The 25,331-nt window shown below is 39.9% G+C and overlaps 1 pseudogene; it reads left to right on the forward strand.

Annotated features, from left to right (window-relative positions):
• LOC117015813 (RNA-binding protein EWS-like) overlaps positions 1–22,531 on the forward strand; it is a 45,170-nt pseudogene extending 22,639 nt beyond the window's left edge.
• Positions 22,532–25,331: the final 2,800 nt, after the last annotated feature.

The following is a 25,331-nucleotide window of genomic DNA, read 5'->3' on the forward strand; positions in this document are numbered from 1 at the left end:
AAGATTATCTCTGGTAATCTATTATTATGTGCAAGGCCCCTAATTAAAAATTCTCTAAGTAGTTAAGAAGTGGCAGAAATTTCTCTTGAGCCTGAAGAGTCTTGGTTGTCTTTAGGTCAAAACAATACCACAGAAGCACATTTTGGGGTGTCTTGTTCTGAAACCCTACACTTCCCTCTTCTGAAACTTTCCTCAAAGTTTCACATTCCAGAAGTTGTGTTGCTAGATTGTTCTATATCTCATTAAACCAGCCCTAAGCTTGAGAAAAGTTTAATTGTGTTAAACAGTGTGTCTCATTTCAGGATGTGGTGATGATGGGACTCCTGTAGTTAAGCCTAGGATGCAAGCAATCAGGTATTTAATAGAGACATCTCTATGAAAAAAAAAGAAAGAAAAACAAAGATTAATGACTGAATCGACTATAGTCCCAGCTTCTGGGTTTTGAAGGCAGGTAGTTGAGAAGATTTTTAGATGTCTGTCCCAAAGCATCTTCAAATGGATTGAAGACAGGCAGTAATAATCTGAGAGATTTTCTTGGTTTGAAATTTGAATATCTTCGGTGATCTTTCTGCAACAGGCATGAAGATTGTCCATATATAAGCTGGTGTGATAACTTCTCTGAAGTTTATATCAAATTGTCCTCCATTAGCTTGCATGGCTTTGGAAAAAGGGAAGGTTTAGTTCTCAAAGATTCCAAGTCAAAGATGGGAGAAAAATTGGAAATGTTAATTTGGAATGTCATAGCCAGATGTTGGAGGAAACTAGAAGAATTCTGTATCCAGTCCAGCTTACAAGTAGAAAACAAAGATTTCAGGTCAAGATGTTGGAGTAGGTAAATGCTGTGCTTGCATTCTCTCACAACCACATCAATATTACAACTAAACTACAGAAAAAACATCATTGAGAATCACCTTAAGTCTAGCTGAACAGAAGTCCTACAACTAAGAACATACAGAAGAAGCCACCCCGAGACTGGAAGGAGGGGCAGAGATACATAACAGTCTAGTCCTACACCCACATGTGACCATTAAAAATCAGTAGGTATATCTTGACTGCAGAGTCCCCCCTCCCAAAAAAAAAAAAGGAGATAGGAGTCCCAGCCCCACACCAAACTCCCCAGCCCAGGGTTCCATTACCAGGGAGAGAAGTCTGCACAACTTCTGGCTATGAAAAGCACCAGAGATTGTGGCAGAATGATATGGTCAGTATGGGGGTCCCAGGCATTCCTCTTAAAGGGCCTTCACATGGACTTACATGGACTCACTCGCTCTGAGCTCAAAAAGCACCAGGGACATACAGGTAGGAACTGAGTTGTCTGGCTTTAAGGTGAGGTTTTTAAGGGTAGCTTTCACCCAGACAGATATGTTGGAAGAATCCATTGTTTCTCTTTTGAGCCCTCTCCGCCTCCCAGGATGCAGACACAGGCTGCTACCATATATGAGTCTTCATCAACCTGGCTAACAAGGTTTCTCTGCCCTGCCCTGGTGATTCCTCCAAGACCCACATCACCAACACACCCACACCCAACTTTCAGGCAAACCCTAGCCACTTCCAGTGCTTTTCCATATAAATGGCCTGTTTTGGCTCAGGCTTCATAATTTCCTAAAGTCTCTTAAAGATTCACAAAACACAAACAAACAGCATCTGGCTTCTGTATGTCCCATATCTCTGGCTGAGCAGCCCCAAGCCCAGCATTAGTAGCAGTCAGCCTTGGATTTTGGCTTGGCCTCTCGAGGCACCGCCATGACCAGCACAGGTAGCAGCCATCTGTGGATTGTTTTGTTGCTCATGCCAGGTGGCCCTGGGTAGGGTACAGTTTGCGGCTGAACTTGGATTGAGGTGGGGCCTTTCCCAGAAATCCCTAGGGTTGGTACACCCAGTGGCCAGATTTGGACTGAGCTGGATCATCAGGCAGCCACCTCCAAGGACTACACACCCAAAAGGCAGACTGGGCAAGCACCAGAGCTCTGGTAAAGCAAATCCTGCTCCATAGAGTGAGTCCCTGCACAATAGCTCCTGTACTATAATCACAGACAATCCTCCAAACCAATCAGCCTGAGGGTCAATCAGTCCTCCAAACCAATCAGCCTGAGGGTTACTGATGTGCAAACAGTAACAAAGGCTCAACAACAATAGGAGGGCACACACAACCCACACAAGGGACACACCTGCAGCATTGGCTCTGGTGACCAGGGAGACTGTGCAACAGGGCCCACAGGACACCTACTCCATAAGGCCATTCTACGAAGATCAGGAGACATAGCATCCCTAACTAATACACAGAAACAAACACAGGGAATCTGCCAAAACCGGGAGACAGAGACGCATGTCCCAAATAAAAGAATAGAACAAAGCTCCAGAAAAAGAACTAAACAAAATGGAGACAAGCATTTTACCAGATGCAGAGTTCAAAACACTGGTTATGAGGATGCTCAATGATCTCATGGAGAACCTCAACAAAGAGATAGAAAACATAAAAATGGGGATAGCAAACATAAAAAAGAACCATTCAGAAATACAGAATATAATAAATAAAATAAAGACTCCATTAAAGGGTATCAACAGTAGAAAAAGCAGAGGATCAAATTGGTGATTTAGAAGATAAGGTAACAGAAAACACCCAATCAGAAAAACAAAAAGAAAAAAAAAATCCAAAAAAAAATAAGGGTAGTTTAAGGGTCCTCTGGGACAACCTCAAGTATACCAACATTTGCAGTATAGGGGTAACAGAAGAAGAAGAGAAAGAGCAAAAGATTGCAAGCCTATTTAAAGAAATATGATGGAAAACTTTTCTAACCTGGCAAAGGAAATGTACATACAAGTCCAGGAAGCACACAACATCCCAAAGAAGATGAACCTGATCAGTCCCACACCAAGACACATTATAATTAAAATGGCAAAGTTTAAAGACAAGGAAAGAATTGTTAAAGCAGCAAGAGAAAAGCAGTTAGTTACCTACAAGCAAGCTCCCATAAGACTATGAGTTGATTTCTCCACAGAAACTTTACAGGCCAGAAGGAATTGGCATGAAATATTCAAAGTGATAAAAAGCAAGGATTCAAACCCAACATTTTTATACATAGAAAAGCTATCATTTAAAATTGAAGGAGAGATAAAGAGCTTCCCAGGCAAGAAAAAGCTAAAAGGGTTCATCACCACCAAGTCAGTATTTCAAGAAATGTTAAGGGACTTCTTTAAGAAAAAGAAGAAAAGATTAAAAATATGAATAATAAAATGGCAATAACTACATATCTACATATCTATCAACAATTACTTTAAATGTAAATAGATTAAACACTCCAGTCAAAAGATAGGGAGGCTGAATGGATAAGAAAACAAGACCCTTGTATATATTGCCTACAGATGACTCATTCATATTGAAAGACACACACTGACTGAAAGTAAAGGAATGGAAAAATATATTTCATGAAAATGAAAAAAATAAAAAATAAAAAAACTTGGGTAACAATATTTATACCAGACAAAATAGACTTAAAAACAAAGGCTATAACAAGAGGAAAAGAATGATCCAGTAATCCCACTTCTGAGTACTTATCCAAAGAAACCTAAAATGCTACTTTGAAGAGACGTGTGCATCCAGGTGTTCATTGAAGCATTGTTTACAATGGCCAAGATGTGGATGCAGCCTGGGCGTCCATTGATGGATGAATGGATAAACAGGAGGTAGTACATATATACAATAGAATATTGCTTGGTCATGGAAGGGAATGGGTTCTTACCATCAGTAGCAGCATGAATGGATCTGGAGTGAATTGTACTGAGTGTAACACGTCAGACAGAGAAAGACAGATATAATGTGATTTTGCTTATATGTGGAATCCAAAGAACAAAATAAACAAACAAATAAAACAGAAACAAACTCATAGATACAGAGAACATTTCAATGGTTTCCAGATGGGAGGGCTATTGGGGGGTGGGCGAATAAGGGTCAGGGTTTAAGAAGTACAAATTGGTTTTTACAGAATAATTATGGGAATATAGGGTATAGCATATAGAATATAGTCAATAATATTGTAATACCTATGTATGGTGTCAGATGGGTACTAGATTTATTGGGGTGATAGATAAGAGGGGCATTGTGGTGCAGGATGAAAAAGGTGAAGGGATTAAGAAATACAAATTGGTAGTTACAAAATAGTCATGAGAATGTAAAGTAAAGCATAGGGGATATAGTAAATAATATGGTAATAACTATGTATAGTTCCAAGTGGGTACTAGACTAGTCAGGAGGTCACTTCTTAAATTATATGAATGTCTAACCACTATGCTGTACACCTGAAATTAATATAAAATAATATTGAATATGAACTGCAATTGAAATTCTTAAAAAAGTGTGTGTGGTGGGGGAGGAAGATAAAGGGGAATAAGAAGTTCAAATTTCCAGGTATAAAACAAATAAGTCGTGGGGATGTAATGTACAACATAAGGAATATAGTCAATAGCATTGTGAGAGCATGGTATGGTGTCGGTGGAGACTGGACTTATCATAGTGAGAACTTCTTTAGGAATATAAATTTTGAATAAGGATGGCATACATCTGAAACTAATATAATATTGTATGTTAGCTATATTTTAATAAAAATATTTTAAAAATTAAAAACAGGTAGAAAATAAAAAACCTCAAAAGACAATGAACAGCAATAGAATCTAACATCCACAAAGTTATGTTATAGTTTCAAACATATTTTTTTCTCTCTAAATTCACCCCCATTTTTACCAAAGATAGTCAAAGATTAATTTATTTACAAAACTATGTGTAATTTTAATAAACTTGGCCTGATTATTTGTATAAGTGCAACAATAATAGTAATAAACCACATAAGTTCTTTTAAACCTGCTTTGCTGTCATTTTTCATAAGGAATCTTCAGATTGAACTTAAAAAGTCTTCTCAAGGTCAGGAAAGACAAGACAAGGACTTGCCATCAGTCATTGCCTGCAATACCTATAGATTTGGGATAGTTCCTCTCTTCTCGGGGCTCCCAAAATATCCTGAGGTTCCTGCATCTGCCAAAAAGTGACATTTTTTACTCACCTGGTAAGGCGGCTGGGACCCATACAAGCAAGGTACCAGGCTGATATTTCCAATGGTTTTAAATTGGCTTCCACATGTCAATCTTACGTCCTTAAAACTGTCTGGTCACATCTGAGTCTATGCATGTCTCTCTTAAATATGAAATTTCAGTCAAAGCCTTCATAATATAACTAGTTTCCAACTGTGTCCTATTACAAGGAGAACAGATTCTTATTGAACTTATGCAAATACCAATATTGCCATGAATATAAGAATACTCACTGAGAGTTTCTGAATTCTGGAGGGGTCAAGTAGGGAGAAAAAGACAAATGCTTCAATTCTGCTTACAAAGGTGTAATTAACAAAATTGCTCTAAGTCATACCTAGCTAAAGGGGAAAAAAATTCCTTATATTTGGAAAACTAAAAAATTTAAAGAACCAGTGATGCTTCAAACAAAAAGTCATAAAAATGTAACCTTTCTCATGAGTTCATTCAGTCCCATGTGATTAAACTAGTTCACTTGAATCCAGTTTTTCCGTTAGTTCTCTAAACTTAGCCTGATAATTGAGTGTGATAGTATCTCTGATAAATCCAAGGAATTTAGAAGGTTGTCTGTCGAGGTGTGTATTATTTGCTCAGTGAAGTGGGTGCTTGATCACTAGAGATTGTGGAAGGTATACCCTAAGTGGGAAACACATTTGCAGTTTCTTTGTCACTGTGAGGGCATCAACCTGTGGAAGGGGAAGACTTCAACCCATGCAGAAAACAGACATACAACAACACAAACATACTGATAGCCGTGCTAAGTGGCAACTGAACGAAGTCCAGCTTAAATGTGCTATGGCAAATAAAGGAATGCAAACACTGAAAAAATGGGGTTTGCCGGGTAGCCTCAAAAAACCAAGCAGCTATCTTGGGTTTCCCATAGCCCAGACTATTCATTTAATTTACAACCACTGTTTACTCATATAATATCCCCTAGAAGTTTTTCATCACTTATTAATTTCTGTTTTGTAAGGAGAGAAAACAAATCTTTTGAGGTGTTCCAGGGACTCTTCTGGAAAACCTCAAAGTTATTCCCAGGTCAGGACTCTATTTATAATTTGAATTGTGAGAAGTTTGCCAAAACATATGAAAAAGTTTGGATATTTGACTAAAAAGGATCATAAGTCATCATGAACCAATACTAGTTTTCCATTTAACCAAAGTGACAATAAAATATTTCAAAGACTAATACATAAGTAAATAACTGTTAGCAAAACTTAGTTCTTACTATTGAGGAGATTCAATTTTCTTAAGTAATCAAGGACCTGATTAAGAAAACATAAAACATAGAAAATTATTTTGATAAAACACAGAATCTTTGCTTTCCATTCAGAAAACTCTTCCACAATATCTTATTAGTAGCAAACCAATCTTCCACAAGAAACTGTCCTTTTATCAGAGGGAGAACCAAACTCTAAATTTGCATCAGCTTACTTTCAATATTTAAATTCTTACTTGATGAAATTCATTTCAATTTTATTTAGCTTGACCACATATACATTTCCTTTCTCAAGATTCCTTTTTCATAAACTTTCTATGACTTTCTCTGTCCCTTTTAGTTTGCCTTTTGTTCTCTTACCCATTCAGAAATAATCAGGGCAAAATTACTTCATTTCCCTTAAAGAAAACACACCTCCATATCTCAAACCTTTTTAAAAATCCAAACATATCATATTTTAATATACACAATTGTTTTTCTTATTTAATTTCTAGTGAAAACTAAGAAATAAGCAATTGTGAAATGGCTGTTACACTAGTATTCTTTAGATTGACAAGTTTATAAACTCATTTCATAATTTCTAGAAATATATGTTTCTTCATAGCACATTTTTAATATGGCACAAAACATGTTTACTAGTAGACCCAAATATCTTTAATTCCTCTATAATAATAAGAAAAAGTAGATAACTATGTTAAGTAATTAACGTTTCATTATTTTATCTTATTTGGAAATGATCTAGATATTCAATGACTAGCCATCATTTAATTTAGCTAGCAAAACTTTAAAATTTCAGGTTACCAGAGATTTAGGAAACCGTTTTAAAGCACACATATAATTATTGCTAAACAGTTCACCTAAAAAATAAACTTTTTATACTATTTGCATTTATTTAATTTACTTGCTCTTAACAATTATGTTTAGATTACTTATGAAAATTTCATCATATCAAGTTATTTTTCTTGCTGACAAATTTTGCAACAGAGATAACAGAAATTTATTTGACTAATAAACCCGGGTAGAATAAAAATATTATTTAATGCTGATGACTCTAAAGACATATCTATTTAACCAAACAAAACTCAAGCCGGCTTTAATATCAAATATTTTCCCAGATCACGTGATTCTGAAATGCATTTGTGTTAATTTCTGTTATATTTTTAAAATAAGCCCTTGTTTATTTAAGCCAATTTAATAGAGCTCTTTTGTAAACTAGCAATACTATCTGTGATAGAAAATATCACACAATGTATATGAACATATAGACAGACACAAAAGGAGACCTCCTGGCCTTCATTTTAAAATTACTGTCACATGAGGACCTGAAGAGACATTTCTCCAAAGAGGACATACAAATGGCAAATAGACATGAAAAAATGCTCAACATCACTAATCATCAGAGAAATGCAGATAAAAACCACAATGAGGTGTCACCTCACCCCAGTCAGAATGGCTATCATCAACAAGACAAATAGTAATAAGTGTTGTAGAGACTGTGGAGAAAAAGGAACCCTCATCCACTGTTGGTGGGAAGGCAAACTGGTGCAGCCATTATGGAAGGCAATGTGGAAGTTCCTCAAAAAATTACGAATAGAATTACCATATGACCCAGCAATCCCTCTCCTGGGTATCTACCCAAAAAATCTGAAAACATTTATACATAAAGACACGTGTGCTCCAATGTTCATTGCAGCTTTGTTTACAGTAGCCAAGACATGGAAACAACCAAAATGTTCTTCGATAGATGAATGGATAAAGAAGTTGTGGTATATATACACAATGGAATACTATTCGGCGGTAAGAAAAGATCATATAGGAACATTTGTGACAACATGGATGGATCTTGAGAGTATGATGCTAAGCGAAATAAGTCAGACAGAAAAAGCAGAGAACCATATGATTTCACTCATATGTGGTACATAAACCAGAAACAAGAAAAGAACAAGACAAGCAAATGAGAAACAAAAACTCATAGACATAGACAATAATTTAGTGGTTACCAGAGGGTAAGGGGGGTGGGGGTGGGAGATGAGGGTAAGGGGGATCAAATATATGGTGATGGAAGGAGAACACACAATGGGATTTATAGATGATGTCATACAGAATTGTACACCTGAAATCTAGTAATTTCACTAGCAATTGTCACCCAAATAAATTAAAAAAATATTACTGTCACATGATGATATAAAAGAACAGTTAGGTCCACACTGTGTTTCTAACGGGTGGAATAAATTAAGGTTACCTGCTTAGATGGCTAAATATTTTTCTTATTAATATTTGGGGAGAAAACAATTAAGATTTGTATTTGTCTTTGACAAGGGAGCTTTGGGGTCAATGGAGTGATTCGTGCTTTCAAAACCTTCATCTCCCTTCTTCCCCCCTTTCAGTCTTAGGAATTGGGGATGATAAGGATAGGTGGGCTTTGAACTGTTTCTAGAGCTGTGTTTCTGGTTTTGCAAAGATTTGTAAGATAAAAACAATTGTTTTTAAATTTGGGTTGTAACTTAAGTGACATTATAGGTTGACCTACACGTCTAACTATATAATCCTTAATTTTCTTCTTTTCCTCGGGTATATAGTTTTATTTTAGTTTAGGTAGGAGATCTTTAAAAATTATATTATGCTCTTGAAACTTCAGCTTCCAATTTTGTTAGATTTCTGATCAAAAGTTATTAAACAATTTCAAATATCTTGTCAGGTTTCAGCTAGAACAAACTAATTATTTCTGGCAGTATTAAACAATTGCATAAACTCAAGAGGGTGCAAAGGTCATTACTTTCCAGAGTCTTTCCCTCTGAGAGCCAAAAGAAAAGAAAACAGACAGCCTTCAAGTCCCTGTTCCCCAGTGAGATACAATGGCTATTTCAATAATACAATCAGATAAGAGAGATGCAATCACTTCACATAAAGCCTGTTCAAAATGTACCAATTCACGTATTAAATTATACATTAATATTATACCTAAATTAAGATTATACCTTAATTTATTTATAACACTGGGTATAGGAAGTGTACCTGGCCAAACTAACTATTCATTCCCTCCCGTAAAACATTCAGGTAAACTTGACATAACATTTTTTTTTTAACATAAAGCCTGTTTAAATGTTCTAATTTTCATAATCTTATCAATCCTTACATTTCTATATTCTTTTAATCTAACTGTAGGCTGAGTTAGGGTTTCACCAATGGATTTTGGTACAATAGTTCATGAATTCCCATATCAAGGAGTCCTGGAAATTTCCCTTATTTATCCCCTGAGTAAAAAGGCTTTGGGTCCTGGGGTGGCTGGATGGCTCAGTTGGTTAGAGCGCGAGATCGTAAAAACAGGGTTGCCAGTTCGATTCTCATATGGGCCAGTGAGCTACGCCCTCCACAATTAGACTGAAGGCAATGAGCTGCCAGAGGGGCTGTCGGATGGCTCAGTTGGTTAAAGTGCAAGCTCTTAACAACAAGGTTGCAGGTTCAATTCCCGCACGGGATGGTTGGCTGCGCCCCCTGTAACTAAGATTGAAAATGGTGACTGGACTTGGAGCTGAGCTGTGCCCTCCACAACTAGATTGAAGGACAACTTGGAGTTGATGGACCCTGAAAAAACACACTGTTCCCTAATATTCCCCAATTAAAAAATAAAAAAGGCTTTGGGTCCCCATCAAGGTGTCAAGCCAAGGAACCCTGGCCCTGTTAATCAAATTTTAACTTGATTTAACCACCCTGTTGCCCCAAGCAGTTTCTGGTCAGGTTTCTCTTTATAATCTCTTCCAGTCTTTTAAATTTCTCCAAACTAGGGTAAATACAGCAGACTTATTTGGGGCCCCTTAATGTTGGAGGACCAACAGTTGGACCCATTCAAGCTTTCATAGTACTGTACTAAAACCTTTGTTTTAAAACCATCAATATCCAAGGAGAGAGTCCAAGATGGCAGAGTAGGTAAATGCTATGCTTGCCTCCTCCCATGACTACATTCAAATTACAATTAAATTATCGAACAATCAATGTGGAGAATCATCTAAAGTCTAGCTAAACAGAAGTCCTATAACTGGGGATGTAAATAAGAAGCCACACTGAGTATGGTAAGAGGGGAGCAGACTCAAAATGGGCCAGACCCACACCTGAATATGGTGGTTGAGAATTGAGAGGGGATATCTCAGCTGTGGAGGTCCCCCCAAAGGAGCAAGAAACCCCAGCCTCCCACTGAGCTCTCCAGCCTGGAGTGCTGGTGCTGGCATGAGGAGCCCCCACAACTTCTGGCTATTGAAAACAGTGGAGATTCTGAACTTCTGGGTGAGAGAGAAGGCTGTGGGGAACCCAGACATCCTCTTAAAGGGCATGTGCTTAGATTCACTCACTCACAAGCACTCACCCTCGGCTCCAGTGGAGGTATGGTGACTCAGGAGGAGTCAGAGACATATGGGAAGAGACTGAGTTGTGAGGCTGTAGAGAAAGGACTGGAAGGACAGTCACCATTTTCCCTATGTAGAATCCTCCTCCTGTGCAGCCAACAAGTGGGCGCTATCTTTCCTGTTTTGAGCTCTGCCCCACAGGACCAAACCTGAATCTTCATTGGCCTGGTGAATTCTGTTCACTTCACCCTGGTGACTCCCTGGGACCCAACCTCACCCAACTCACACAACATAGGAGGCTCTTTTTGGCCAGCTGTAGCGGACCAGCCGTTACGAGTCGAACAGTTCCTGACAAGGGGAGTGGGAATGAAAAAGAGACACTCACACAATTGATGATGCGGCCGGTCTTCAGTGATCCTGAAGCCCAGAGTTTACTTTCCTTTACCAATTTATACCACCTGTGTACGTGCAGCTTAACAATCACGAGTGTGCATTACCTCATTGAGAGTAAATTTTTAACTTCTACATAGAAACTACAAAATCACTGAAACTTCCCCAAAGTCATTTTCTCAATGACAAAGCCCACCAATTACCCTGATAATCATCAGTCCTCAGTGTCCGGGAACCAGCCACTCCCACCTCATTCCTCAGCAGCTTGCAAGCACCCTCCAGGTGTAGGCAGAGACAATGCCTTAAGAGCTAAAACAAGTTAACCATAAACTGAGCCAGTCTGCAAGGCTACAGAATAACAAGAAATTATGGCTCCCCACAGCCAGCAGCCAACCCTGTCTGCTTTCTATCTTAGAAAACTCTCAGAGGTTCACAGGCCCCAGGCAGGTGGCAGCTAGCTTTAGTGTGCTCTAAGACTTTTGCTGCATAGCCCCAGGCTCAGCACTTGCACCAACCAGAATTTACATTAACCTGGTGAACACCACTCATCCCACCCTGGTAACTCCCTGAAACCCAGTCTTATCCAACTCATGTACCTCATGAGGCTTTATCAGCCTCTGAGCCTTGCAGAACCAGCAGGTGGCATAGGCCTCTGGGTGTCCTGGCCTTTTTACAGATCTATGCCAGGCCTGGTACTGGTGGTGGCCATCCTCAATTCACAGTGTGGCCTCACCCATGCAACTGTAGGTCTAGCACAGGGAGCGACCAGCTATGGCTTGCTTTGTAGCACCTACCAGGTATTCCCTGACCAGTCACAGGCAGTAGTTGACCTGGGCCTGCAAATGAAGCCCTCTCAAGAAACCCTGGAACCAATATACCTAGAAGCTGGCTTTGGACCAAAGCAGAGCACCACCCAATTAACCCCAAAAGTAGCACAACCAAAGAAGGGTCTCATCAGGCACCAGAGCCCTCTAGGGTGAATTCCACTCCATGGGGTAAGCCTCCTGCACAATATCCTGTAAGCTGTGGACATGGACAAACCCCACAGCCGGTCAGCTTTGGTCAATCCCACCTACAGACATGCCAATAGCAATCAAGGCTTAACTATAACTGGAGGGTACACACAACCCAAACTCATGGGAACACTCATGGAGCACCTGGCACAGGTGACCAGGAAGACTGTGCCACTGGGCCCAAAATTACGCTACCCAGCAAGAATATTATTTAGAACTGAAAAAGCGATAAGGAACTTCCCAGACAAGAAGAAGCTAAAGTTCATCACCACCAAACCAGTATTGCAACAAATATTAGAGAAACTTCTTTAAGAAGAAGAAGGGAGAAAAATAACACAAATATGAATAATAAAATGGTAATAACTATGTATCTATCAACAATCACTTTAAATGCAAGTGGATTAAATGCTCCAATCAAAAGACATAGGGTAGCATCCATTATAAGAAAAAAGACCCATACATATACAGTCTACAAGAGACCCACTTTAGATTGAAAGACACACACAGATTTCAGTAAAGAAATGGCTAAAGATATTATATACAAATGGAAATGAAAAAAAAAAAAAAAGCTGGGGTAACAATACTTCTATCAGACAAAATAAACTTTAGAACAAAGACTATAATAAAAGACAGAGAGGGACATTACATACTGATAAAGGGATGAATCCAAGACTTATGCACCCAACATAGCAGCACCTATCTAAATAAATAAATGTTGACTGACTACAGGGAGAAATCAACATTAGTACAATCACAGTAGAAAATTTTAATACTTCATTAACACCAATGGACAGATCTTCCAGACAGAAAAACAATAAAGAAACAGTGGCCTTAAATGGCACACTAGACCAGATGAATTTAGTTGGTATTTTTGGAGCATTTCACCCCAAAGCAGCAGAATATACATTCTTTTCAAGTGCACACGGAATATTTTCCAAGGTAGACCATATGTTAGGACACAAAACAAGTCTCAATAAATTTGAGAAGACTGAAATCATATTAACCGTCTTTTTAAACCACAATGATATGAAACTATAAATCAATTACAAGAAAAACACACTAACACATGTAAGCTAAATAACATTATTTAGTAAAATAATGAATGGGTCAACAATGAGATCAAGGAAGAAATCAAGAGATACATTGAGCTAGATGAAAACAAAAACAACAACCTAAAATCTATCGGACACAGTGAAAGCAGTCCTAAGGGGGAAATTTATAGCAATACAGGCCTACCTCAAGAAACAAGAAAAATCTAAAATAAACAATTTAACTTTATACCTAAGGAAACTGGAAAAGGAAGAGAAAAAAAATTGAGTAGAAGAAAGGAAATTAAAAAAAATCAGAGGGAAAATAAATAATATAGAATGTAGAAAACAATATAAAAGATTGATGAGACCCAGATCGGATTCTTTGAAAAGATTTTTTTAAAAATTGATAAAACTCTACCAGACTCATCAAGAAAAGAAGACAGAGGACCCAAATAAATAAAATCAGAATTTAAAGAGAACTGACAACTGGTACCACAGAATTAAAAATGTTATAAGAAAATAATACAAGCAATTTTATTCCAACAAATTGGACAATCTTGAAAAAATGGATAAATTCCTAGAAGCATATAGTCTTCCAAGACTGAATAAAGAACAAACAAAAAATCTGAACTAACGGATTACTGATAACAAAATTGCTCTTAGTGATATTTTTTTCTGATATATCTCCTTGGGCGAGGGAAACAAAAGAAAAAATAAACAAGTGGGACTATATCAAACTAAAAATTTTTGCATAGCAAAGGAAACCATCAACAGAATGAAAAGACAACCTACTGAATGGGAGAAGATATTCACCAATGATACATCTGATAAGGGCTTAATATGCCAAATTTATAAAGAACTCATACAACTCAACACCAAAAGAACAAACAACCCAATTTAAAAATGGGCAGAGGACCTGAATAGACATTTCTCTAAAGAGGTCATACACATGGCCAATAAACATATGAAAAGATTCTCAAGGTCACTAATTATCAGAGAAATGCAAAGTAAAATCACAATGAGATGTCACCTTATGCCTTGTAGAATGGCTATCAATAAGTCAACAAACAAGTGTTAGTGAGGATGTGGTAAAAAGGGAACCCTCGTTCACTGCTGGTGGATTTGCAAATTGATGCAGCCACTATGCAAAACAATTTGGCAGTTCCTCAAAATTTAAAAATAGAACTATCTTATGACCTAGCAATTCCACGTCTAGGTAGTTATCTGAAGAAATCCAAAATACTAATTCAAAAAGGTACATGCGCCCCTATGTTCATTGCAGCACTACTTACAATCGCCAAATATGAAAGCAACCCACATGCCCATCAGTAGACAATTGTTTAAAGAAATTGTGGTACATGCATACAGTGGAATATTACTGAGCCATAAAAAGAAAACGTTACCATTTGCGACACACAGATGGACCTAGACGGTATTATGCTAAGTGAAATAAGTCAGACTGAGAAAGATAATTACCATACGATTTCATTTATATGTGTAATCTAAAGAAGAAAATAAATGAACAAACAAAACAGAAATACTCATAGATACAGAGAACAAATGGATGATTGCCAGAGGGGAGGGGTATTGGGAAGTTAGGTGAAACAGGTGAAGGGATTAAGAAATATAAATTGGTGGGCCGGCCAGGTGGCTCAGGTGGTTAGAGCTCCATGCTCCTAACTCCGAAGGCTGCCGGTTCGATTCCCACATGGGCCAGTAGGCTCTCAACCACAAGGTTGCCAGTTCAATTCCACGAGTCCCGCAAGGGATGGTGGGCAGCGCCCCCTGCAACTAAGATTGAACACGGCACCTTGAGCTGAGCTGCCGCTGAGCTCCCGGATGGCTCAGTTGGTTAGAGTGCGTCCTCTCAACCACAAAGGTTGCCGGTTCGACTCCCGCAAGGGATGGTGGGCTGCGCCCCCTGCAACTAGAAAACGGCAACTGGACCTGGAGCTGAGCTGCGCCCGACACAACTAAGACTGAAAGGACAACAACTTGACTTGGAAAACAGGCCTGGAAGTACACACTGTTCCCCAATAAAGTCCTGTTCCCCTTCCCCAATAAAATCTTTAAAAAAATATATATATATAAATTGGTAATTACAAAATAGTCAAGAGGATGTAAAGTATAGCATAGAGAATATAGTCAATAATGTTGCAACAACTATGTATGTGCCAGGTGTGTACCAGACTAATCGGGAGATCACTGCATAAATTATATAAGTGTCTAACCACTATGCTGTACACCTGAAACTAATATAAAATAATACAGTTGAATGCCAACTGTATTGAAAAAAAATAATTTTAAAAAACAAAATACACATTGAGGATAAATATAAATATAATCTGCATAGTGTTAGACTTTTGAGAATTTAACAGCATTAAATTCAAGATAACCCTTAAAAGAAAAAAAGAACCCATCATTGTTCATTTTATTATATTTATCCCCAATTTAAAAAATAACCATCTGAAGATTTCCACCCTTCTGGGACAAGTCTTGTGACTCTCCTTTTCTGTTTTCTCTGTTCCACTATTACCAGTATTTAAAAATAGGTATTTCATTCTGTCTACTTGATTTAGAAGCCATTGCTTTTTAAGTGCAGTTTTAAATTATCTAATCTAATTGGAACATCCCTCTGTTGTAATTTTAGGTTTTAATTTTCTTGAGGGCTTGTAGAAGTTTGGTAGTTCCCTAGCCATAAATGGAGTGTAGCTCACATTTCTGTCTGGCCATGTTTTGGAGCTTCCAACTTGACATTACCAAGCCAAGTTCTTAGGATATGAATTTTTTAGATTATTTTTAATAAGATTTTGCCATTTTTTTTCTCTCATTTTTTTTCTTCTTAATTGCAGGACATTTGTACTTCCAATCTCCTGCTATTTTTCTTAACAATATCTGAAAATATATGAAGGTAAATAAGAAGGAGTCTGAGTGGATTTCAATTTTTCTTTTTAATTTTGCCTCCCTTATTAAGGGAATCTTAATAACTAACTGTTATAAGCTTATGAGAGCTCACTAAGAAAAAAATTTTTTTTCTTTCTTTTCAATTTAGAAGTTTTTCCAATTCAAAGAATCCATTATCTGGAGGAGAGAAAATGGTACCCAAGGTTACAGTACCTACAACCACGCTGCAGCCCATCAGGGCTACAGTTCTTACATTGCCCAGCTCACTCAAGGATAAACACAGACCACTCAGGCATATGCACAGCAAAGTTATGGAACCTATGGACAGCTCACTGATGTCAGCTATACCCAGGCTCAGTCCAGTGGGACCTATGGGCAAATAGCTTATGCAACTTCTTATGGACAGCCTTCCACAGGTTATACTACTCCAACTGCTCCCCAGGCATATGGTCAGCCTGTCCAGGCGTATGGCACTGGTGCTTATGATACCACCACTATCACAGTAACCACCACCCAAGTCTTTGATGCATCTCAGTCTGCATATGGCACTCAGGTTGCTTACCTGGCTTATGGGTAACAGCCGGTAGCCACTGTACCTGCAAGACCACAGGATGGTAACAAACCCACAAAGACTAGTCAGCCTCAATCTAGCATAGGGGATTACAACCAGCCCAGTCTGGGATATGGACACAGTAACTACAGTTATCCCCTGGTGAGGCTGACCAGCAGCCACAAATCAACGAAAAGCCCGAAAGGGGGAGTGGGAATGAACAAAGACACTCACACAAATGTTGATGATGCGATCGATCGGTCTCCAGTGATGCTGAAGCCCTGAGTTTACTCTCCTTCACCAATTTATACCATCAGAGTACATGCAGCTTAGCAGTTACAGAAATGCATTACATCATTGAACGTAAATTTTTAACTTTAACATAGACACTACAAATCACTAAAAGCTCCCCAAAGCAATTATCCCATAACAGAGCCTATCAATTATCCTGATAGCCATCAGTGATCTGTGTCCGAGAAACTGGCCATTCCCACCACATTCCTCAGCAACTTGTAAACACCCTTCAGTCGCAGGCAAAGATAACAACTGAGCCAGTCTGCAAGGCTTCAGAATAACAAGAAATTATGGCTCCCCACATCTCCCCCTTTTTTATTTTATTGAAGCAAAATCCATATTACAGGAGATATAAGGTGACGGTGCCTGTCTTAGGCACCCCGGGACCGTCTCATCAATTAACCCGTCTTTGGAACTTGTATTTTTTAATACAAGCCCTGTCTTAGGTGTTGAAGGACCTCCCAGGATTTACCCGTCATTGGCTAACCCGTCCCAATACATACAAGGGGGAGAGAGAGACTTAAGGCCTTGTCTTAAGTTCAAGCTGATGGATGTCAGCTCGCAAGTCTAACATCCTGCTGATGAAACATTTAATGAAGATGGGGAGTAGGCACAGAACCAAACAGACACAGATGCCCAATGTAAGAAAAATCATAACAGAATGGGTAATATGAGGCATAGATGGCATAGCATTTCTAAGAGCATCAATAAACTCAGAAGCAGCTTGAGCTGCATCAAATTTCAAGGGTTCAGCTTCTCTCATATTTTGAATTTTCTCATGAAGCTGAAACATATCTAAAGACACATTAACATCATGCCAAATTTCTTTTAGTATACCAAGGTCCAGAGATATTAACAGGAAGCATAACAAAAGATGGTTGTTTAAGTATCATAACATTAGTTTCTAACGGCACCCAAGAAATACAATTTGTTAAAGAACAATTATTGCAGGAAGCATTAAATTGATTTTCTACAAAGTGTACATTAATATTTCCAATCAAAAGTGTATATGGGGAAGGAACACAAGCAGATACATTAACAGATTTTTTAGACCAGTCTCTAGTCCCATCTTGTAAATCATTCACCTGACTGCAGGGAGTGTCTGATTTACAAAACTTTCCAAATGTTGTTTTATGTGTCCATTAGAAGGCAATCCTAGGGCGTGAGTATCATTGACATAAACTGGAATCTCAGGACCATCCCATACAGCAGGGTGGAGGATTGGTGGATCAGGTACATAGGCCCAATACGTCTGGTCTTCTTTTGCATTGTTGAGGGTCATCAATGTCATCAGCAAGTAGAGGGTCCACATGTCGCACCAATCGTTCTGGCAGCCACCGAGGGCCTTCTGCATCCTGTGGAAAAACACAAACATGCCCTCGGCCCCATATGAGGACTGGATCTGGGCCTTGCCAAGAGCCTGTAAGTGGGTCTTTCCATTTGACCAAAGCCTGAGTGGCAGCAGAAGGATGCCAAAAGCGCTCCGCAGCACTCTTACCATGGGCATCCAAGGTCAAAAAATTTTGAATAAAGAGAGAATGAGACAGGTAATTATGAGGCGTCAGGGGATATAACTCCCCCTTTTTTATTTTTTGTAAATTGACTTTTAATGTGTCATGAGTGCGTTCAACAATCCCTTGCCCCTGGGGATTGTAAGGAATGCCAGTAACATGATTGATAGAGAATTGCTGGCAAAATAAAGAGAATTTTTTGCTGAATGGCTTTCTCAACCTTAGAGAGAGCCTTCCGTGCAGGCTCAGTAAGAGACCTGGGGGAGGTCGGATCAGAATCTCCTTTTAAAATTTCAAACAGTGGTTTAAGATCTCCAGTAGTTAATCCCAAAGAAGGGCGCAGCCAATTAATATCTCCCGACAACTTTTGAAAATCATTAAGAGATTTAAGATGATCTTTTTTAAGCTCTATTTTTTGTGGAGTGAAATACTGAGCAAACAACTGAAATCCCAAGTAAGAATAAGGCTCACTTCTCTGTACTTTTTCGGGTGCAATAATAAGACCCGAGGCCAGAAGGTTCTCTTTCATATTCACAAAGCAAGCTAACAACACCCCTTCCTTTTTACAGGCCAACAAAATGTTATCCATATAATGAATAATGTAAACAGAAGGAAACTGTTTTTTGGTGTTATCAATTGCTTTACTAACAAACTTCTGACACAAGTTGGGGCTATTTGTCATGTCTTGGGGAAAGACTCGCCACTGATATCTTTTTATAGGCTAGTTTTATTTACTTTTTTAAAATCTTGTAACAATCTCTATTTCTCCGTTGTTTTTTTTTTAATTACAAAAATGGGCGAATTTTAAGGTGAAGTAGATTCAATTATATGGCCTTTATCAAACTGTTTTTGTACTATAAGATTAACAGGGAGGCCGGGAATCAAACCCAGGCCTCCTGCATGGCAGGTGAGAATTTTACCACTGAGCCACCAATGCTTTACTAGACAAAACATCTAAAATTGCCATTGTAAAAGGGGCGATAGGACCGTACTGTGTGCAAGCTTCTTTTAATTTTTTTATTTGTTTTTACTGAAAAGGCCTCCATTCTCTAAACACATATTTTTGTCTGGTCAAGCCTTTCAAAAACAGGATATACTCCAAATTGTTTTAAAGACTCTCCCTGCTTATGAGTCTCTTTGCAAGCCAATTGAAGAGGGGAGCGCACAACAGAATCTGATCCTGGTTTAACATATCCTGGCGGGGGGGGGGTCTTTACCCCGAGGATCCCACTGATTTCTTAAAGAAATCTGGGGACCCAGAGGACAATTTTCTTTACTCACAGCAACTTTAAGCTCTACTAATTGTCTCTGAATCATCTTTATCTGTTCTGTAAGTGTAAATATAGGATTTACAAACCGTCTGTTTTCTTGAGCTGCAGCCACCACTAAATCTTCCTGATCTTGAGGGTCTAAATCTTCCCAGTGTTTATCTGGAGGTTTCTGGCTAACAGGCTCTTTATTATGTTTAGCAAGTCCCTCTGCATATCTGACTCCTTCCCCCTCCTCTTTCTCCTCCGGAGAGGCGGCAGATGGAAAAGTTTTCTCAGCATAATCAGCCCCCTCCCTTTCTCCCAGCTCTTCCAGTGAAGCGGCAAACGGAAGGGTTTCTTCATTCCCTGCCTGTTTTACTCTTTCTAACTTACAGCCTTCCCTTTTAAGATCTAAGCAATCTCTGATTAGAGTCCACAATCCAAAAGTCTCTACCGGGACCCGTTGAGGTCTGTGGACAGTGTAACAATCTTGTAGTCTTTCCCCAACCTTTTCCCAGGTTTTCAGGCTGACGGTACCTTCATCTGGAAACCACGGGCAAACTTCCTTTACAAATTCTAAAAATTTATCTAATTGCTCTTTGCTCACCCTGCTGCCACAGGCGGCAAGAACTTTTTTGAGGCCTCTAACATACAGGTCCTTGCTGCTGGCATGACCCATTTTCTCTAACGGTCCTAGCTGATAGCGAGACCTACTTCTTTCCAAACGGTCCTTGCTGATAGCGTGACCTATTTCTCTTTTCCCTAACTCGGCCCTTCTTTCACACAAATAGATCAATCAGATGCCCGTCTGGCCGTGCCCCTTATGGGACCAAATCTGTTGTAGCTAAGGCGTATCGGTACAATTCCCCGACCAGGCAGAACCGAAGTTCTGATCGCCGTTATGCCATATGACAGAACCGGAACCTCAGATTAGGGCCCAAGCAAGCTCCGTAACACGAAGTCGTGGAGCTATCACTCACTCACACACTCATTCGACCGAGGGAATAGTGCCCTACTCACCGTACCGTCAGCACTCTTTAACCGAGCTGGGCCCAAGCTGTACGGTGTTCCTCACTGAATCCCCCGTTTTCGAGCCCCACGTTGGGCGCCAAATGAGGCTGACCAGCAGCCACAAATCAACGAAAAGCCCGAAAGGGGGAGTGGGAATGAACAAAGACACTCACACAAATGTTGATGATGCGATCGATCGGTCTCCAGTGATGCTGAAGCCCTGAGTTTACTCTCCTTCACCAATTTATACCATCAGAGTACATGCAGCTTAGCAGTTACAGAAATGCATTACATCATTGAACGTAAATTTTTAACTTTAACATAGACACTACAAATCACTAAAAGCTCCCCAAAGCAATTATCCCATAACAGAGCCTATCAATTATCCTGATAGCCATCAGTGATCTGTGTCCGAGAAACTGGCCATTCCCACCACATTCCTCAGCAACTTGTAAACACCCTTCAGTCGCAGGCAAAGATAACAACTGAGCCAGTCTGCAAGGCTTCAGAATAACAAGAAATTATGGCTCCCCACACCCTGGTAACTGGGAGCTACCCTATATAGCAAGTCACGGTCCGACTGTCTTATCTTTCTACCAGCTATTCCTCTACAGCTGACTAGTTATGATCAAAGCAGTTACTCTCAGCAGAACACCAATGCACAGCCAAGCAGCTATGGACAACAGGTTATCTATGGTCAAAAAAGCAGCAATGGGCAGCAGATGCCCCCCAAAACCAACTGGATTCTACAGCCAAGCTTCAAGTCAACAGCAGATATGTGCAGCAGAGTTCATTCCGGCAGGACTACCCCAGTAGCATGGGTGTTTATGGGCAAGAGTCTGGAAGATTTTCTGGAAGAACTTGAGCATGAGTAGTCCTGATAACTGGGGCAGGGGAAGAAGGGAATTTGATCGTGGAGCCATGAGCAGAGGTAGGCAGGGAGGAGAACTTGGTGGAATGGATGCTGGAAAGGGAGGTGGCATCAATAAGCCTGGTGGATCCATGGACAAAGGACCAGATCTTGATCTAGGCCTACCTATTGATCCAGATGAAGACTCTGACAACAGTGCGATTTATGAACAAGAATTAAAAGACAATGTGACTCTAGATGACCTGGCAGACTTCTTTAAGCAGTGTGGAATTGTTAAGATGAATAAGAGAACGGGATAACCCATGATCCGTGTCTACTTGGACATGGAAACAGGAAAGCCCAAAGGCAATGTTACAGTGCCAAGGCTGGCATGGAGTGGTTTGATGGGAAAAATTTTCAAGGGATTTTCAAACTTAAAGTTTTTCTTTCTCAAAAGAAGCTTCTTATGAACAGCATGCAGGGGCACATGCTGCCCAGCGAGAGCAGAGGGATGCTGCCACTGCTCTGTGGAGGTTCAGGGGGCACAGGGGGTCCCATGGGTCCTATGGGAGTTCATGGGGGAGACAGAGGAGGCTTCCTCTCAAGAGGACCCCATGGTTCCTGAGGGAACTACTCCAGAGGAAGAAACATCCAGCACTAAGCTGGGGATTGGCAGTGCCCCAATCCAAGGTGTGGAAACCAGAACTTTGCCTGGAGAACACATGTAATACAATCAGTGTAAGGCCCCAAAGCCTGAAGCTTTCCTCCCTCCTGGGTGGCCCTGGTGGCAAGTAGGGAGGAAGAAATGGCCTCATGGACTGAGGAGGCCGTGGTATAATGTTCAGAGGTGTCCATAGTGGAGACAGAGGTGGCTTCCGTGGCACCCCAGTCATGGTTCAAAGTGGCTTTGGTGAAGGAAGATGAGGTGGCCCTGGGGGTCTTCCTGGACCTTTGATGGAGCAGATGGAAGGCAGCAGAGTGAATGTGGAGCACCTGGATAAAGGCGAGCACCATCAGGAACACAGAGACTGGCTCTACATAACTCAGAGACCCCTCAGAGCTTCGTTGACTATCAGATTTACCTTTTAAACCAGAAAATGTTTTAAATTTATAATTCCATATTTATAATGTTGGCCACAGCATTATGATTATTCCTTGTCTATACTTTAGTATTTTTCACCATTTGTTAAGAAACATTAAAACAAGTTAAATGATTAAAAAAACAAAACAAAACAAAATAAAAAAAAACAATCATTTGGCCTTGGCATCTTAATAGCAACTGAAACCAGTAAGCTCTTTATGGCTTAAAACCAAAGCAGCAAGGAAACAGTCAGAGACAGCAAAACCCTTTGTTCCACAGGTAGGAAGAATGGCATACCTCTCATCTCCCATAAAATCGTAAGATGCCTCCAGCCACAAAACTGTTAATTCATGGCAGCAGGCAGGTACTATTAGAACGGGATTTTTCCAGTAGTAAGAAGCAACAAAGGTTGAGATGAAAAAGGCCGCTTATGGGTTGGGACCCCTTATGACAAAGTCCCCTGAAAGTTGGCATGGCTGTTCAAAGAGGACATTTTACGACTTAACCAAGGCTTGGAACCACAGCCTATTCAACTGGTCACCAGATGTACCCTAGTAAGTGACTTTCCAGATCGTGGAGAGCAGAGAAAATATTTTCATTGGTCATAAAGGCCAAACTCTCAGGACGTATAACAAGATAAAAGAAGAGATACCAATTAGAGAAAGCAGAGAGAATAGAATTGCCATAATCCATGAGTACTCATACCAAATAACCAAGAGTTGCTAAACACCCCCCCCCAAAAAAAAAAATAGTTTTAGAAAGAATTTCCTCTTGTTAAACTAAATTTAGAAAAGGGAAAAAGGACTCTCTCCACTCTCCCTCCACTGAACTCTCCAAGTAGAGATACAGAAGTCTGACTTGCCAGGAATTCTTACCTTTGCCAGCATGCTAGAGGTCTCCAGATTTTTCTACTATAGCAGCTTCAGGTGAGACTAGCCAGTGAGGTACCCTGCTCACAGCACCAACTGCGGAGGAAGAACTTTCCTCTACCCTCCTAGGTTCTTTTGGCTGGTCTAATAATTGAACCTACATGAGAGATTACCAAAATAACCAAATGTAATTACATACATAGGTATGGGAAACTTGCATACATGAGAGAGTCAAAGACCCCACATACATGAAAGGTTCAAAGACAGAAAGGCAAAATGAGGTGTATATGACATTCTAAGCTAAGGATGAGGTAATGTGCCTTGGGGCTTCAGAAGGGAGAAAATCATTCACAGGACCACAATAAGAGCAGGTGTTCAGGAATTAGGAGTTTTCCCTGTCCTACAGATAAGTCAAAAGAAAAAGTTATCTCTGTTAATGTATTATTATGAGCAAAAACACTAATTCAAATTCTTCTAGATAGTTAAAGGGCTGCAGAAATTTCTCTTGAGCCTGCAGGGTCTTGATTATCTTTAGCTCAAATCAATCTACATACCAGAGAGGTACATCTTGGGTTGACTCATTCTGAACACCTACAAATAGCAGAAGACTATAGTATAGGTAAATGACAACTAGGAAAGAAGATAACATATACAGGGAACTGTAGTTCTAATGGATGTGCCACTGTGGACAAAAAGCGATTCTACAGAAAGCAATTTCACAGGGTGATCTGATCATAAATTCCTAATGGGGCAGGTCATGGTGAGTAGTCACTCCCCAGGTATATAACTTCTGTAGTCAAAGGTTTATCTTTGCCTTAAGCAAGCCCTGTCCATTATTTCTGTGCATCTAGGTTAACATCCCTTTGAAATGCCCCCTTTCAAACCCCTTCTTCTAAAGCAGACCACCCTCAAGAGAGCACATAATCTTAACTATTATGTATGAGGTGTAATCAAAAAATAGAGTGAATGTTTAAATGTTTTAAAATTTTTATTGCAGTAAAAGACACATTGCCATTAATCCCCCTCAAAATACTCCCCCTTGCTTCAAACACACTTACCCATTGTCCTTGCCACTTTCTGAAGCAGTTCTGGAAGTCCTCTTTGTGTCTTTAGTTTTGCTGTCATGGCTGCCTCAATGTCCTGAATTGATTCAAAATGTTTTCCTCTCTTGGTCACTTAGACTTTGGGAAAGAGCCATAAGTCGCACAGTGCCAGATATGGTGAATTAGGTAGGTGAGGACACACCATGATGTTTTTATTTGACAGAAATTGCCATACCAGAAGCTGCGTGTGACATGGAGCATTGTCATGATGGAAGATGAAGTAAAGACACTCACAAACGAGGACTTCCAGAACTGCTTCAGAAAGTGTCAAGAATGATGGGTTAAGTGTGTTCAAAGCAAAGGGGAGTATTTTGAGGGGAGTTAATGGCAATGTGTCTTTTACTGTAATAATTTTTCCTTTTCTTTTTTTTAAAGATTTTATTGGGGAAGGGGAACAGGACTTCATTGGGGAAGAGTGTGTACATCCAGGCCTTTTTTCCAAGTCAAGTTGTTGTCCTTTCAATCTTAGTTGTGGAGGGCGCAGCTCAGCTCCAGGTCCAGTTGCCATTGCTAGTTGCAGGGGACACAGCCCAACATCCCTTGCGGGAGTTGAACCGGCAACCTTGTGGTTCAGAGGACGTGCTCCAACCAACTGAGCTATCTGGGGGCTCAGCGGCAGCTCAGCTCAAGGTGCCGTGTTCAATCTTTAGTTGTAGGAGGTGCTGCCCACCGTCCCTTGAGGGACTCAAGGAATTGAACTGGCAACCTTGTGGTTGAGAGCCCACTGGCCCATGTGGGAATCAAACTGACAGCCTTCGGAGTTAGGAGCACGGAGCTCCAGCCGCCTGAGCCACCGGGCCGGCCCAATTTTTTCTTTTAATTTAAAAATTCACCGT

The sequence above is a fragment of the Rhinolophus ferrumequinum genome, chromosome 23 (genome assembly GCF_004115265.2).
Source record: "Rhinolophus ferrumequinum isolate MPI-CBG mRhiFer1 chromosome 23, mRhiFer1_v1.p, whole genome shotgun sequence".
Lineage (NCBI taxonomy): Eukaryota > Metazoa > Chordata > Mammalia > Chiroptera > Rhinolophidae > Rhinolophus > Rhinolophus ferrumequinum.